Genomic DNA, 14,939 nt, shown 5'->3' with positions numbered 1-14,939 from the left:
TGCTCCCCCTCAACTCTAGGCTCCCCCTCAACATTAGCATTCAATCTTTCTTTCTCCCCCTCGAAAGAATGCACTTCGTCATTTAAAGTATTCGAATCCAAGTGCTCCCCCTCTACTGGATTATTTTGCATACTTTCGCCTTCTTGAGGAGTTGATGTTGATTCATCAGTAAACTTCGCAAATTTTGGTATGTGATTATCAGGAGCATGAATTTCAGCATCGATTGCATGATCTGAAATACCAAAAATCAAATCATAATCAATATCATCCATTTGTAAAGATTCAGTTTCAACTTGTGTGTCTTGTAAAATTGGATGATTTGCAAATTTATGCTCATTTTGTTTAACATAGTAATCATCAAATGTGAGATTGAAAGTTTCTTCCATTTTTCGTGTTCGTTTTTTTAACACACGATATGCGACAGAATTGTACGAATATCCAAGAAAAATCCCTTCATCAGCTTTTGCTTAAAATTTTGAAAGATAATCCTTGAGATTCATAATAAAGCACCTACATCCGAAAATATGAAAGAATTTCACATTAGGTTTACGATTATTCAGAATTTCGTATGGTGTAATATTAAAACGCCTGTGTATGAAAGATATGTTCTGAGTAAAACATGCAGTGGATATTGCCTCAGCCCAAAGATATTGAGGTAAATTCGCATATGCCAACATGGTTCTTGCTGCTTCGTATAGTGAACGATTCCTTCGTTCTACAACACCATTTTGTTGTGGTGTGTAAGGAGATGAAAAATTATGCGAAATCCCTTTGTCCACCAAAAATGAATCAAGAACATTGTTCTTAAATTCAGTTCCATGATCACTCTTGATTTTTCGAACAGTCTTCTTCAACGTTATTTCCATCTTTTTGATAAAGTCAATCATGATTTGTGAAACTTCGGATTTAAGCCTGAGAAAATAAACCCACGTAAATCTGGAGAAATCATCAACAATAACTAAAATGTACCGTTTCTTGTTGAGAGTTGAAACAGTCGAAGGGCCACACAAATCAATATGTAAAAGCTCCAGAGGTGCAACAATTTTCGAATCTATCGTAATTGGATGACCTTGTTTATGTTGCTTGCCAACTTCACAAGCTGCACATAAAGAATCATTATCAAATTTAAGTACAGGTAAACCTCTTACCAGATCTTGTACCACCAGTTTGTTGATGTTTCGAAAGTTGAGATGTGAAAGTCTTCAATGCCATAGCCAGCTTAGATCAGATGTGGCTTTCGAAAGAAGGCATACAGCAGGTTTGCCTACTATAGGATTGATGTCCAGAGTGAACATGTCACCTTTCCTTTTGGATTTCAGTAATACTTCGTTTGTGTTGACATTCGAAATAATACTTCCTTCTTCGTTAAAGAGAACTTGATTGCCAGTGCCCACAACAAGTTGAGAAACACTTATCAAGTTATGTTGAAGACCTTCAACATATGCAACACGATTCACCGTGAATTGTCCATTTGTGATCTTCCCATATTCTTTGACTTGACATTTTTTATTGTTCCCAAATTTTACTACTCCAGCATTTTTGAGACTTCAAAAATCTCGTAAATTCTCCTTTTTCCCAGTCATGTGACGAGAGCAACCACTATCAATATACCACTTGTTATCATATTGCTCGTCACTGCAATTAGTGGAAAAATTTAGGTACCCAAGGCTTTTTGGGTCCTTGGAAATTAGATTTTAATTTCGAATGTAATGAAGAACTTTTAACCCAATCACAAACTTTGGTTTTGAGACTATCAATTAAGTTCACTTCATCATTTAAAGGAACCGAAACATAAGTGTTTGATGGTTTCGAATGTGCACTGACACTACCCTTCGAATTCTGAGTTTGAGAATGAACATTTTTTGCCTTTGATACTGGTTTCCAAGCTTCGACCGAAATGTTCGAATCCTTAGAAGATGAACTTCCGTTCGAAGAAGTATTCACATATTTTTCATATGCTTCATGAATTTGTTCCTTTGAATATGCATTCGACTGATACATCTTTCCTTTGCCTTCAAGCCAATGATCAATGTTCTTCCTTGAAGTCATTCCTTTTTCACATGACTTTTTCATAGTTTCTTTCTTCGTATGATTAGGAAAATTTGGATTTTGAGGAACAAAATCAACTTTGGGTTTTGTTAGAAAAGAAGAAGCATATGATGAATCAACTGGTGATTTAAAATTTTGTCGTTGAACAAATGTTTGATTTGGATTAGGTTTCTTTGAAAATGCTCCTGATTTGTTAGTTTCAGAAACTTTCGAAAACTTTGGTTGCTTATTCACTTCAGACCTTATATGATTTGATTGAGATGAATGTTGGTTTTTCGTTGAAAAATAGGAATTTTTAGCTTTGAAAACATTTTTGTTTGATTGTGATTCAGACATCTTTTGAGGCTCAACATTTTGCCAAAATATTTTCTTTCTTGCTTGTCTTTTCGAAATGTTGTTTTCCTTCGAAAATTTGTCAATTTGATCTTTAAATTCCTTAGAATTTAGTTTAACAACTTTTTCATTTTCTTTTTCAACAGGTTTTGAATTCTCTTTTTCAACTTTTGATTTTTCAACCCATTGTCTTTGTGGTTTTTGACGTTGAAATACATACGAATTCTTTGTTAAGTTGTTTTCAACTATGCTTTGATTTGCGAAAAAACCTTCTTCAGTTGTTTTTGAATTATCCTCCTCAACCAACTTCTTTAATTCTGGTTTGATTTTCTCAACATTTCCAGTTGTGACGAAAACTTGATTTGGGAAAATGACATCATTTGTGCATTTGAAATTTGGATAAACGACTGTATTCGTTTTAAGATAATGTTCACCTTTTTCATTCATTACTTTTTCAAACTTTTGTGTATCACCATACACTTGATCAACAACTATTCGAGGAATTTCTTCTTCCTTTGAAGATTTCTTTTCTTTCGAAATTTTCTCTTCATCTTCATCATCACTATCGTCAATTTGGTTGTCTTTGAGATTCACGAAGTTCATTTCACAAACTTTCGAAGTTGAAGGTATATCAGTTTCATTTTCAACCATCAAATCCTTAACTTTTTCTTTCCCTTTAGATGTTGAAGCAACATTAACAACAGACAACTGAGAACAATCAACATCTTCAAGCTCACTAATTTCACTAATATTATCAGAATTATCTTCAATATCAGCAAAATTAGATTGAGAATCAGACGTAGAATTCTCAGTCTTTTTCAAAATTTGAATTTGTTCAGATTTAGTCAAAGTATCATTCACAATATCAACTAATTCATTCGCATCAAGACATTCATCAACTTTAACTATTCCATATCTATATTTATCATTCGGAACTTTGTTAAAATCAGCTATTTCTTTTTCACAGTCATACGAAATGTTATCTACCGTAGCTCTTTCATAAGCTAAAAGTGGCAGCAATTTTCTATGTTGTTCTTTACTGATTTCGCATGAATGATGAAGTTCAGTTAATTTCCCATACAATCTTTTAGCCGAATTACAGTAAATGTTCCTCTGGGATAACAACAGTTTCGTTTCACTAGACAAATTATCTCTATCCATCATGACATTAGTTATTTGAAGTTCCAAACAATCTATCTTAGTAATTTTCGAATCTAGTTTCTTCTGTGTCTCTAGGAACTGCATAGACAGCTTCTTAGCCTCATTGCTAGCAGATACCACAATCGAATCAAAATAAGTAACAGTTTCATCGAAAGATACTAATTCAGAATTATAAGCATGTGTTGGAATATTAAAAGATTCAAGAATATCACTTACCTTCGTGGTCATCGGAGATTTGTCAGCAGCTTTTGATACGAAGCATCTCCCATGAACTTCGTATTCCTCCTCATCTGAATCTTCTTCCATCTTTGCATACATTGCTCCGTGGGTTGGATTTCGCATTTCCTCATCATCTGATCCAGATGACCAAATTTGATAAGTTCCATCTTCTTCTTGTTCACCACGAGCAACTAATGAAAGATTCTTTGCCTTCGCATGCACCTCCTCCAACTTTTCCACATAGTACGCTTCATCCTTCGTCTTATTCTTTTTCTCATCTTTCTTCCTTAGCATGCAATCATTAGCTAAATGATTAGCCCCGTTGCAATAATGACAATCAATCCCAGCATCTCCCTTTAACTTCTTCTCCTCAACAAACTTCGTATCCTTCTTCTCTTCCTTCTTCTTCTCATCCCCAACACTTTTACTCATAAAATTCCCTTTTGTCTCAGATGACTTTGCCTTCGGATTGAATGGCTTTTTGAAGAACTTTTTCACACGATTGTTCGAATAGAAAGCAATCGCCTCATCATCTGAGTTCATGATGAACCCTTCGTCTTCGTCTGAAACATCTTTCTCAGCTTCCCTTTCAGAGATCTTCGAAACCAAAGCTAGTGGACCTCCCAAACTTGCCTTTGATTGTTCAGCAATTTCGTTCACTTCGCTTTCATGAGACTTCAGCTGATTGTACAAATCATTCAAAGTTGACGTATCAAAGCTCTGTTGATTCTTAACCATCATGCTCACACTACGCCACTCCTTACGAAGACCCATAACAAAAATTAAATTGAACTCCATGGCTGATCTGGTGATACCATATCGATTGCATCGATAGATTAATTCATTAAGACGATCGTAGTAAACTTCAATCGTTTCACCATCTTTCTGTCTGAAGTCCTTCAGTTCCACTAAGCATTGCTTCACAGAGTTAACTTTTGTTTTCTCACTCCCTTGAAATTTCTCCTTGAGATTGTTCCAGATCTCCTTTGCAGTTGTACAACTCCTCACATAGTTGTAAACAACTGGAGGCAAAGCACCTCTTAGTTCTCTCACGCATCTCTTCTCTAGCTTTTTCAGACGATCAGACTGATTCTCAACTTCGGAACTTCCAGAAGATGATCCAATTGGTTGAACATTCATTGGTGGATTGAGATTGCCAGAAATGCAATTCCACAGTTCTTCATCCAATCCATTGAGATAATCCTGCATACGATCAGCCCATTGATCGTAATACTCAGCAATTAGCATAGGAATTAAGATTGAAAGACGCCATTGATGTACGGAATAATTCCTTGAGAATTTTTGAAGAAACTTTGAGAATTTGACAACAAACTATATGATTCAAATCAGAATCACTAGCAGAACACTCGATTCAATGATTCAAGTGCAGAATCGAATCACAGACTTAGATCCAATGAATTTTTCACTTTCAAAAAGTGCGGAATTTCTTAAACCAAAAAGTTGATTTAAAAACTTTTGAAAAGCTGAAAATCATATCAGATATATGATTCTTGCTCTGATACCAATTGAAGAAACAATGAATTGAGTAATGAATTAATCAGAGTATGAATTCAAGTAATGATGCGAGATTTAGACACAGGATGTAAATATGATCTTGTTTCAGCTCTATTACGCTTTCAAGTTTTACAGAGTACAAGATGTAATTCTGTAAAAGACTTCGTTACTATGACCCTAGTAACCACTCCTATTTATAGGAGAGGAAAGCGTACAAAAAATATACTAACGACTAAGCGTTAAGCTTCGAATACAATGCCCTAGTAAAAATAGATTACAAAAATGTTCAAAGGGTACAAAATTTATACTACGACTAATTACAACTATTTGACCCTTACACAATCTCAACCACAAGTGTCTACTAGAAAAGACACACCTGATCTCCAACCTAACATCCTGAAACGAAAGTTCCAAGGAAGTTGTTCGACCCAAAGACCTACTGAGAGACAACGAATTGGGACAGTCAGTACCCCAGTCATCCCTGATGTTCCAACACCAACCATACCCTACTGTGGACACCTCCCGCACTGCAACAAATGCAACTACCATCATCATGGAGTCTGTCGAGTGCTGCATTGCACTAGATGCAACAGGAAGGGGCACACCTCCCGCAGTTGTAGGAACCTAGTCAAGTTCATCACTCCGACTACAAAAGTTGGGACAAGTCCAACATGTTACCTCTGTGGTAGTGTATGACACTTCAAAAGAAATTGTCCAAAGGCTAAGGATGGCCAGGAAGCTCGCTTTGCAAAGACTCCGACTCAACACATCACTTCCACTACCGATGCTAGCATGGTTCGAGTGTGATGTACATGTGGCGAAACGGGACATTTCAAAAGCGACTGCCCAACAGAGAAGAACAATGAGGAAACAGGAGGAGTCTGACCTCAGGGAATGAGGAAACATCGAAGAACCCTGCTATGTTTTGGTACATTTTCGAAATCCCCAATAATTGCTCATAATCGTGATTACTTCCTCGTCCAAATTGAATCACGACATTCTTATAAGATTTAAAGCCCTAATGAATAATTATGATAGCTTAGTGAATATGTTATACCTGGCTTGTGTACACCAAACGATCATAGAAGGATCTAGTAAGAACCATTTCATAAAGGTTCATAGTTTCAAAACATCAGAACCCTCGTGTTAGAAGTACCCATTAACTTCGAATCAAACGCATAAAACACCAGATACTTTCATCTAGGGATACCAATGTGCTAACAAAACGATCCTCCTGGATTAGCATAACGCACGATTCTACGACGTCATCCTGTTTAGTCCGACTAAGTCTACGATATACCAAACCCTTTTGCCTTAAATTGTTCAATCACAAAACTCTCGTCACTCGTATCGACGAGCTAGATGTGAACTCCGAAAATTCATCTCTTTTCGAAACCCGAAAGTATTCAAGCGAAGAGTATCATCCACAAAGAAATGTGATGAATCAAAGAATCGAGTAATGAATTAATCAGAGTATGAATTCAAGTAAGAGTGCGAGATTTGAACACGGAATGTAAATATGATCTGTTATGCTCTATTACGCTTTCGAATTCTTTATAGAGTACAAGAGACAAGTCTGTAAAAGTTCTTATCTAACTCTAGTAAATAACCCTATTTATAGGGAACTGAAAGCGTACAAAAAATATACTAAGGCATAGACACTAAAGCTTCGAATAAAAGTGCCCTAGTAAAATACATTACAAAATATTCGAAGAGTACAAAACATACTTCGACTAATTACAACAATTCGACCCTTACAATCTCCCCCTTTGTAATCATAGTCGAAGTCTTCAATTTGTAAGAAGCATGATGGAATATAGTAATACTCTTCGAATCTCCGTGTACCAGGAGATAATCTTCTTCAGCTCTTTCTTGTCACCTTCATTGTTCTTCTTGCAATGATTCATACGAACAATTAAGTTTGTATACTGTGACGTTGAATACCTCTCCACTTCACTTGCCTGGAATAAAAACCTTTTAGCTTTTCCAGCTTTGTCTTTTCCTGCGAAGACCATTCCAAAAGGCTTCAGGCAAATTTCACCATCAGCATACTTTTTCAATTCAACCTGAGTCTTCGTAGGAGCCATAGGTGCTTTTATTTCCATTCCCTTGGCAGTAGCTAACTCCACATCTGTTAGTGCCAAGCACTCATAATAATTTTCGATAAAAATCTTGATGTGAGCAACTCCAAGCTTGAATTCATCCGGTTCAGTGTTTTGAAGGAATGAAAATGATTTGTCTTTTAAGAGCAATGCAACTTGTATGAGATCATACAAGTTCATCAAAGGAAAATCAGCAATCGTAAATTCGCAAATCTTTCCATTTGCCCTGGCAACCACATACTTAACATTCTGGACTGTGTTTTCGAAAATCACATCCTTCTTCATACTGATCACTTTCTTGATTTTAATCAATGACCATACTTCCTCAGGGGCTTTTCTAAGAACAGCATGAAAACGAATTTTCATGTGTGTACCTTCATCTTTATTTTTAAAATTCCCTTCTGCTTTGAACTGAGGCATGATAAACATCATTTCGTTTATGGGAAAATCCAGCTGGCTTGCATCAGTGTTTGTGATCAAATAGCTCTGCTTTGGTTTCTTTTCGAATGTATACATGTGATTGAACGCAACCTTGGCCTCGATTGTTTCGTAATTATAATGTTTGGCTGGATCACCTTTATCCATTCCCTTCGGATCACTAGCTCATTGAGTCATAATGCTTTGGATAATCCTCAGTTTTTCAATTTCAGCTTCTGCTTCAGCCTTCTTTTCTTCTTTCGATTTTTCCACAAGAATTGATTTCCCTTTATCTTTCAAGGCTGGATTATCAATTGTTTCTTTTGGATTCGAACCACTCCCACCAGTCTCCGAAGATTTACCAATCACAATTCCTTTCGAAATTGGTCTTGCAATTGGTATTGTTGTTACGACTGTTGAAGTAACCATTTCAGCAGAAACAATTATTGGTTTTGTTGTTGGGACTTTTGAAGAAAAAACTTTTCCCACAACTTTCGCATCCTCACCACTAGCCTTCGACTCAGTAGTTTTTCTTTCTCCCCCTTGCACCCCTGTGAAAACAGGCGGGGCATTTGTTGTTGGAAGAAGGCTTGATATGTGAAATAGAGGAGCGAGTTGTTTGTTGAGAATGGCTTCGAATTGTATAAACTTCTGAGATAAAAATTCAGGAGTAATCAATGAAGAAGACATTGGCCTATCAGAAATCTCCTTTAACTCCTTGAGCAACTTAAGCACCTCCTCAAAGCTTGCACTTTCGGATGTTGAAAGTTGAGTAATTTGAGGACTCAAATTTTCATACAACTTAACAAATTGAGTGACTGCGTCACAAATGATATCAACCTTTTGATGCAATGATGCATAGTCATGTTGAACAGTTGCTATTTCTCTTTTCATATCTTCACGAAGTTCGTGAATTTGCAAGTTCACATCCTCTCGTACTTTCTTCACATCTTGAATAAAAAGAACGTGTCTTTCCTTTGCAACATTCTTCAACTCTCTCAGATCACCAGTAAATTTCGAATTTTGAGAATTGATCCGAAGTTCATTGTTTTGATCATTATGATCAATCTTCTCCAAGACTCGAGATTCAGAATCTTTAATCATCCCCGATACTTTACTTATGATTCTGGATTCAAACACCTTCAGCAACGAATCAACTTCAATACTTGAAACAGACGAACCACCCCCGAGATCTGCTTGAGATTGAATGACAGAATTCAACTTTTGATTTAAAATCTTAAACTGCTTCATGGTCATCAGCATGTGATCTGGAAACTGCTCTTCTTCATCATGAAACTCCAAATCTTCAAACATTTTGCCAAACCCCTCATTATCAGTCTCTGTCTCCATACAAACAGTTTCTTCAACAGGTGAATTTGGTTTGGGTGGCTCAGTAGATTAAGAAGAAAAAATAGAAGTAAATGGTTGATCAAGAATGTGTTCGAATGTTGGGGAATCTGTTGTTGAAGTAAGAGGAGTAGAAGATAATGGTAAGGAAACAATACTTGCAAAAGGAGCAGAAGTAGATGGACCTTTAGCTTCATTTTTCAAACCTCCTTCACCCATATTGACATTTGCATCCGTATCAGATACTTGTGCAGGGATGCCTGAAGTTCGAACCTCCTCAGGAACTGATTTGGCAATCGAAACTTCGGGTGGTATGACGACTGTCTTCTCAGGAGTAGAACTTTCTGTGATAAGAGTAAACTCTGGAGTTTCTGGAATTCTTTCACCTTCATCTTCGGTTGACTCAGTAGAAATCACAAGTTTGCGAGTCTTCTTCTTCTTCTTCTTCGACAAACGTTTTGCCATATCTTCAGCCCTTCGTTTCTTTGACACAGGAGAAACAGGTGCTGGCACTTCCCTAATTAAAATGCCTTGATGAGTGATTTGAGGCTTTCGAACCATTTGTTGTGTGGGAGACTTGCGTTTATGGGAAGACTTCATTTTAATTCTTCGAAACATTCCAGTCTTCGAAGGAATAATAACATTTTCTTGTGTTTCCTCAAGAATGGACTCAACCACTTGAGTCTCAGCAACAGATACTTCAAAAATTTTAGGCTTCTTCTTGGGAGATTTCAAAGATTTTGACTCTGTTTCATTATTCTTCGTCTTCTTGGATTTTGTATCTTCTCTATCCAATAGTACGCCAGTTTCAATTGTAGTATCGATAGTCTGTAAATATGCCACCAAGACAGAGTTCGACGGATCAACTCTTTTAAGCATAGCATCTGGAATACGAGCCACTGATGGAAAATTTTCAGCACTGTCTGTGACATCCTTCGGATAGTGGTATGGTTGAAAAACTGCTCTTTCTTCATCATTTGGTACTAAAATACCTTCCTTATTGTAGAAATGTTGCAAGATCAAGCTCCAGTATCTTGCACACGAAATGCCATGAATGGCATTCGTATGTTCTACACCCTTTTGAAATTCCTTCCATAATTGAGTAGAATAGTCCACTTGAATATCATAATATATGCCAGCAACCATGGCATAAACTTCCATCCTTCCTTTATCAAGACCAGCGGATCGCCTAGTCAAACATCTTAGAAAAATTCCAAATAAGAAATTCCAGATTCTTGGAAGTCCAGATTTCTTAAAATCACTAATCTTGGACAATGGTGGCTGATATCCCATCTCATTGAACATGTGAACGATTTGTGGAAAAGTAAATGAAACATATGGAGGCGAATTCGGAATATCAAGAATTTGACAAAATAGTTTCTTGGTTAGCCTGACCTTTTTATCGTTCACCAGATGAAATGTAATCGTATCAGATGCTTTGTTGTATGTTGCAGTCGATCCTGCTTGAGAAAGCCAGGACAATGGAACAGAGAAAGAGTTGAACATCGCTTTAGCCAAAACCGAGCTCTTCAAAGCAACTATGAGCATCTTTAATTCTTCCGGATACTGAGAAACTTCACCCTCCAAGTAGTAGTTTGTTGCTTGAATCTTCATTATTGGTAATGAAGAGGCATCTTCAGTTGTATGAGAATCAACATGAGCAGAAGTCGCCATTGTTAGGGTTTGAAGAATATGATGAACAGAGATTTTTGGGAAATTTGCTTTTTGATCGCGTAAACGGACAATGAACCCTTGAATCCCCTTTTATATGTAACCCTGAAGTTTGAATTTGAAGCGGTATGTGTATTTCATGAAATCCGACGTGGCACCTTGAAAGTCAGACCATTACTGCTGAAAAGTAGCCATGCGTCAAAAAGTAGTTGTCACATCACCTTGAAAACCGGACAGAATACCATACGTCATTTAAAAACAGGCTGTCTTGTGATCACCAAGAGTATTGTAACCGTCAGAACCCTTCGAATGGAAGCAAGGCTCTTTCACTTTTGGGATGAAAAGCGAATTCATACGCCAGAAGTTCGAAATCATCAGCCTGAGTTGGTATTACTCAGAACCTCAAGGATTTCGTGAGTGCTGTGTTCCAAAGAATAGAGACGTGAAACAAATATAAGAAAAATATAGGATAGTGTGATGTCAAATTATTGACACAAAAGCAAATTCAATCCCGGGCAAAGATTACTTCATTAATCATTAAGAGAAATGATCAATAGCTTGTGTGGGTTCCCGTGAATTACAATCGAATACTTGTTGATAAGTATCGAAGGGCTTCTTTTATAATGCTTCGTGGGTAGTTCAAAAAATTTCGTTACATGTCAACCTAAACATAAGGTGAGAAATTGTAACAAAAATTACTTGTTTGACCAGTGTAGTCAGTGACAAGTTGGCGTTGAAAAATTTTGAGATAACTAGGACATTCGAATGAAACTCACACGGAAATCATATTCAAAAAAAAAATTTGTGTTCTGGATCTTGTTGGGTAACAAACATTGTTGGTTTCAAATGTTTGATCAAGAACACACATTCGAAATGAATATGATTTGAAGTTTCGAATTTTGGTACAGAAACAAAAGTTTCGTGAAAATCTGGAACTTAGTTCCCCGTCAATTCCTTAAAAAAGATAATGAAAATTGGGTTTCATTTTCATCACGGTCTCATGATGTCAGATCATAAACACAGAGTTTTGATATATCTAAGTCTCGATGGGTTTGATCAGAGACCTCTCGGACATATGTCTTCGTGTGTGATCGTGTAAGAACTTTATGGATGAAAAAGATTGATTTAAGACACGAAAAGTACCTCTGTTATGTTTGGACCAAACAGTAAACTCTTAACTCATTTTGAGAAGAGTAAGGTAGCTCAGAGACTAATGTGAATATAAGCCTGATTGGGAAGAAATCTTCGTATGAATAATTTCATTAAGGCTTTCGTACACACACATTGAGTCATGGAGGCTTTGGTCAACATGCAGCAGCATGCTTCTAGGGACAACCTAACTAGTTCGAATGATGAAAAATTTATCAATTCATACGAAAAATGCACCTTACCCTAGTACTGCAATCGTAATTCCCTCTGAATCTGCATGATAATCTACAACAACATACTAAAAAGAAATAAGAATCAAAATATTTTTGTTGTTTTGATTTTTCGAAAATAAAGACAAAACAAACTAAAATCTTTTTGGATTTTTGAATTTTCGAAAATTGAATTACAAAACTAAATAAAATCTTTTTGGAGTTTTGATTTTTCGAAAATAAAGACAAAACAAACTAAAATCTTTTTGAATTTTTGAATTTTCGAAAATTGAAACAAAACAAACTAAAATCTTTTTGGATTTTTGAATTTTCGAAAATTGAATTACAAAACTAAATAAAATCTTTTTGGATTTTTGATTTTTCGAAAATAAAGACAAAACAAACTAAAATCTTTTTGTTTTTGAATTTTCGAAAATAAACAATACTTGTTGTAAAGATGTGAAATTTTATCATCCTCTTTTAAGTAACAAATGTACGAATTCGAAGAGGTCGAAGCGTTGACTATGAACAGTAACAGTTGAATCAACCCTTAAAATAAGTAACAAATGTGCGAATTCGAAAAGGTCGAAGCGTTGACTATGAACAGTAACAGCTGAATCAACCCTTAAAATAAGTAACAAATATGCGAATTCGAAGGGGTCGAAGCGTTGACTATGAAGAGTAACAGCTGAATGCTGAATGACTTTGCCTTGTCTTTTATTAAGAGCCTCTAATTCATTCCTTATCGTGCATCATTCTTCTTTTTCGCATGGAACAGAATTTCCATCGATCATTCCAAGTCCCTCTATAATTCTTACAAAGGATTTTTCATCTAAAGGTTTCGTGAAAATATCAGCTAGCTGATCAGTTGTTTTCACGAAATGACTTCAATATTCCCATCCTCCACGTGATCCTTGATAAAATGATAACGAAGAGCTATATGTTTAGTCTTCGAATGTTGCACAAGATTATGACAAATTCTTATAGCACTTTGAGAATCACAATATAATGGAATATTTTTCATATTTATTGCATAATCACGCAATTGACTTTGGATCCATATTATTTGTGAAGTGCAAGCAGCAGCAGCCACATATTCTGCTTCGGCTGTTGAGATTGATACGCATGTTTGCTTTTTCGACTGCCAGCTCACCAATTTGCCATCGAGAAATTGACATCCACCACTTGTGCTTTTTCGATCAAGATTACAACCACGCAAGTCTGCATCCGAAAATGCTTGTACAAAGAACCCAGTGTTCGAAGGATACCACAATCCTAACGAAATTGTTCCTTTAAGATAACGAAATATATTCTTCACAGCAGTGAGACGTGGTTCTCATGGATTTGACTGATACCTTGCACAATTACACACAGAAAACATGATATCAGGTCTACTTGCAGTAAGATAAAGTAATGAACCAATCATGCTTCTGTAAAGAGTTAGGTCAACTACAGGTTTATCTAACGAAGGTGTTAATTTTATGCCAGTTGCCATTGGAACTCGTAACTTCGTGCTATTCGTCAATCCAAACTTTTCCAGCAGATTCTTCGTATATTTTTCTTGATTGATAAAAATTCCTTCTCTGCTTTGACGAATATTCAAACCAAGAAAATTATTGATTTTTCCCATCATGCTCATTTCGAACTTACTCTTCATCAAATCTTCGAATTCTCTAGACAAAGCAGGGTTAGTTGAGCCAAAAATAATATCATCAATATAAATTTGAACAAGCATTAGATGATTCCCCACTTTCTTTCGAAATAATGTAGGATCAACTGATCCTTGTTTAAATTTAGATTGTTTCAAGAATGAAGTAAGAGTTGCATACCATGCTCGTGGTGCTTGTTTCAAACCATAAACTGCCTTATCTAAAATATAAACATGATTTGGAAATTCTTCGTTAATAAAACCTGGGGGTTGTTCCACGTATACTGTTTCTTCAAGCTCTCCATTTAGAAATGCACACTTCACGTCCATTTGATAAACATCAAAGTCCTTGTGAGCTGCATAAGCCAGAAATATACGAACCACCTCGAGTCTTGCTACAGGGGCAAAAGTTTCTTCATAGTCGATTCCTTCTTGTTGTGAATATCCTTTGACAACAAGTCTGACTTTGTTTCGAACAATATTTCCATCTTTGTCGGTTTTATTTTTGTAAATCCATTTTAACCCGACAATCAAAACATTTTTAGGTTTAGGAATTAATCTCCAAACCTTGTTTCGTTCGAATTCAGACAATTCAGATTGCATTGCAATAACCCAATCTGAGTGTTCCATTGCAATCTTAACTGTTTTTGGTTCAATTTTAGAGATGAAAACATTGAACATGCAAAATTCTTGATGAGTATTCAATACCTCATTCTTTGCACGAATTTGAGCTCTTGTTAAGACTCCCTCTTGTGGATTCCCAATTACTTGATCCTTCGAATGATCTCTTGTCCATTTTTTCATTGGTGGATATGCTGGATCAAAATCTAAAGGTGCATCTTCGTATATATCATCGTGTTCTGAGCCTACAATCGAACAAACATCATCTAAATCAGTATTATTTTCAATATTCTCTAAATGCTCCCCCTCAACATTATGCTCCCCCTCAACATCAGAATTCAATCTTTCTTTCTCCCCCTCGAAATAATGTTCTCCGTTATTGAATGTATTTGAATCCAAGTGCTCCCCCTCTACTGGATTATTTTGCATACTTTCGCATTTCTCTGAAGAATTGGATGTTGAATCATCAATAAGCTTTGTTTGTTCAAAGAGATGATT

This window comes from Lactuca virosa, chromosome 9, assembly GCF_052849685.1.
Source record: "Lactuca virosa cultivar CGN04683 chromosome 9, Lactuca_virosa_CGN04683_v6, whole genome shotgun sequence".
Taxonomy (NCBI): domain Eukaryota; kingdom Viridiplantae; phylum Streptophyta; class Magnoliopsida; order Asterales; family Asteraceae; genus Lactuca; species Lactuca virosa.
The sequence above is the reverse complement of the archived record's forward strand: the minus strand, read 5'-3'. Positions refer to the sequence as shown.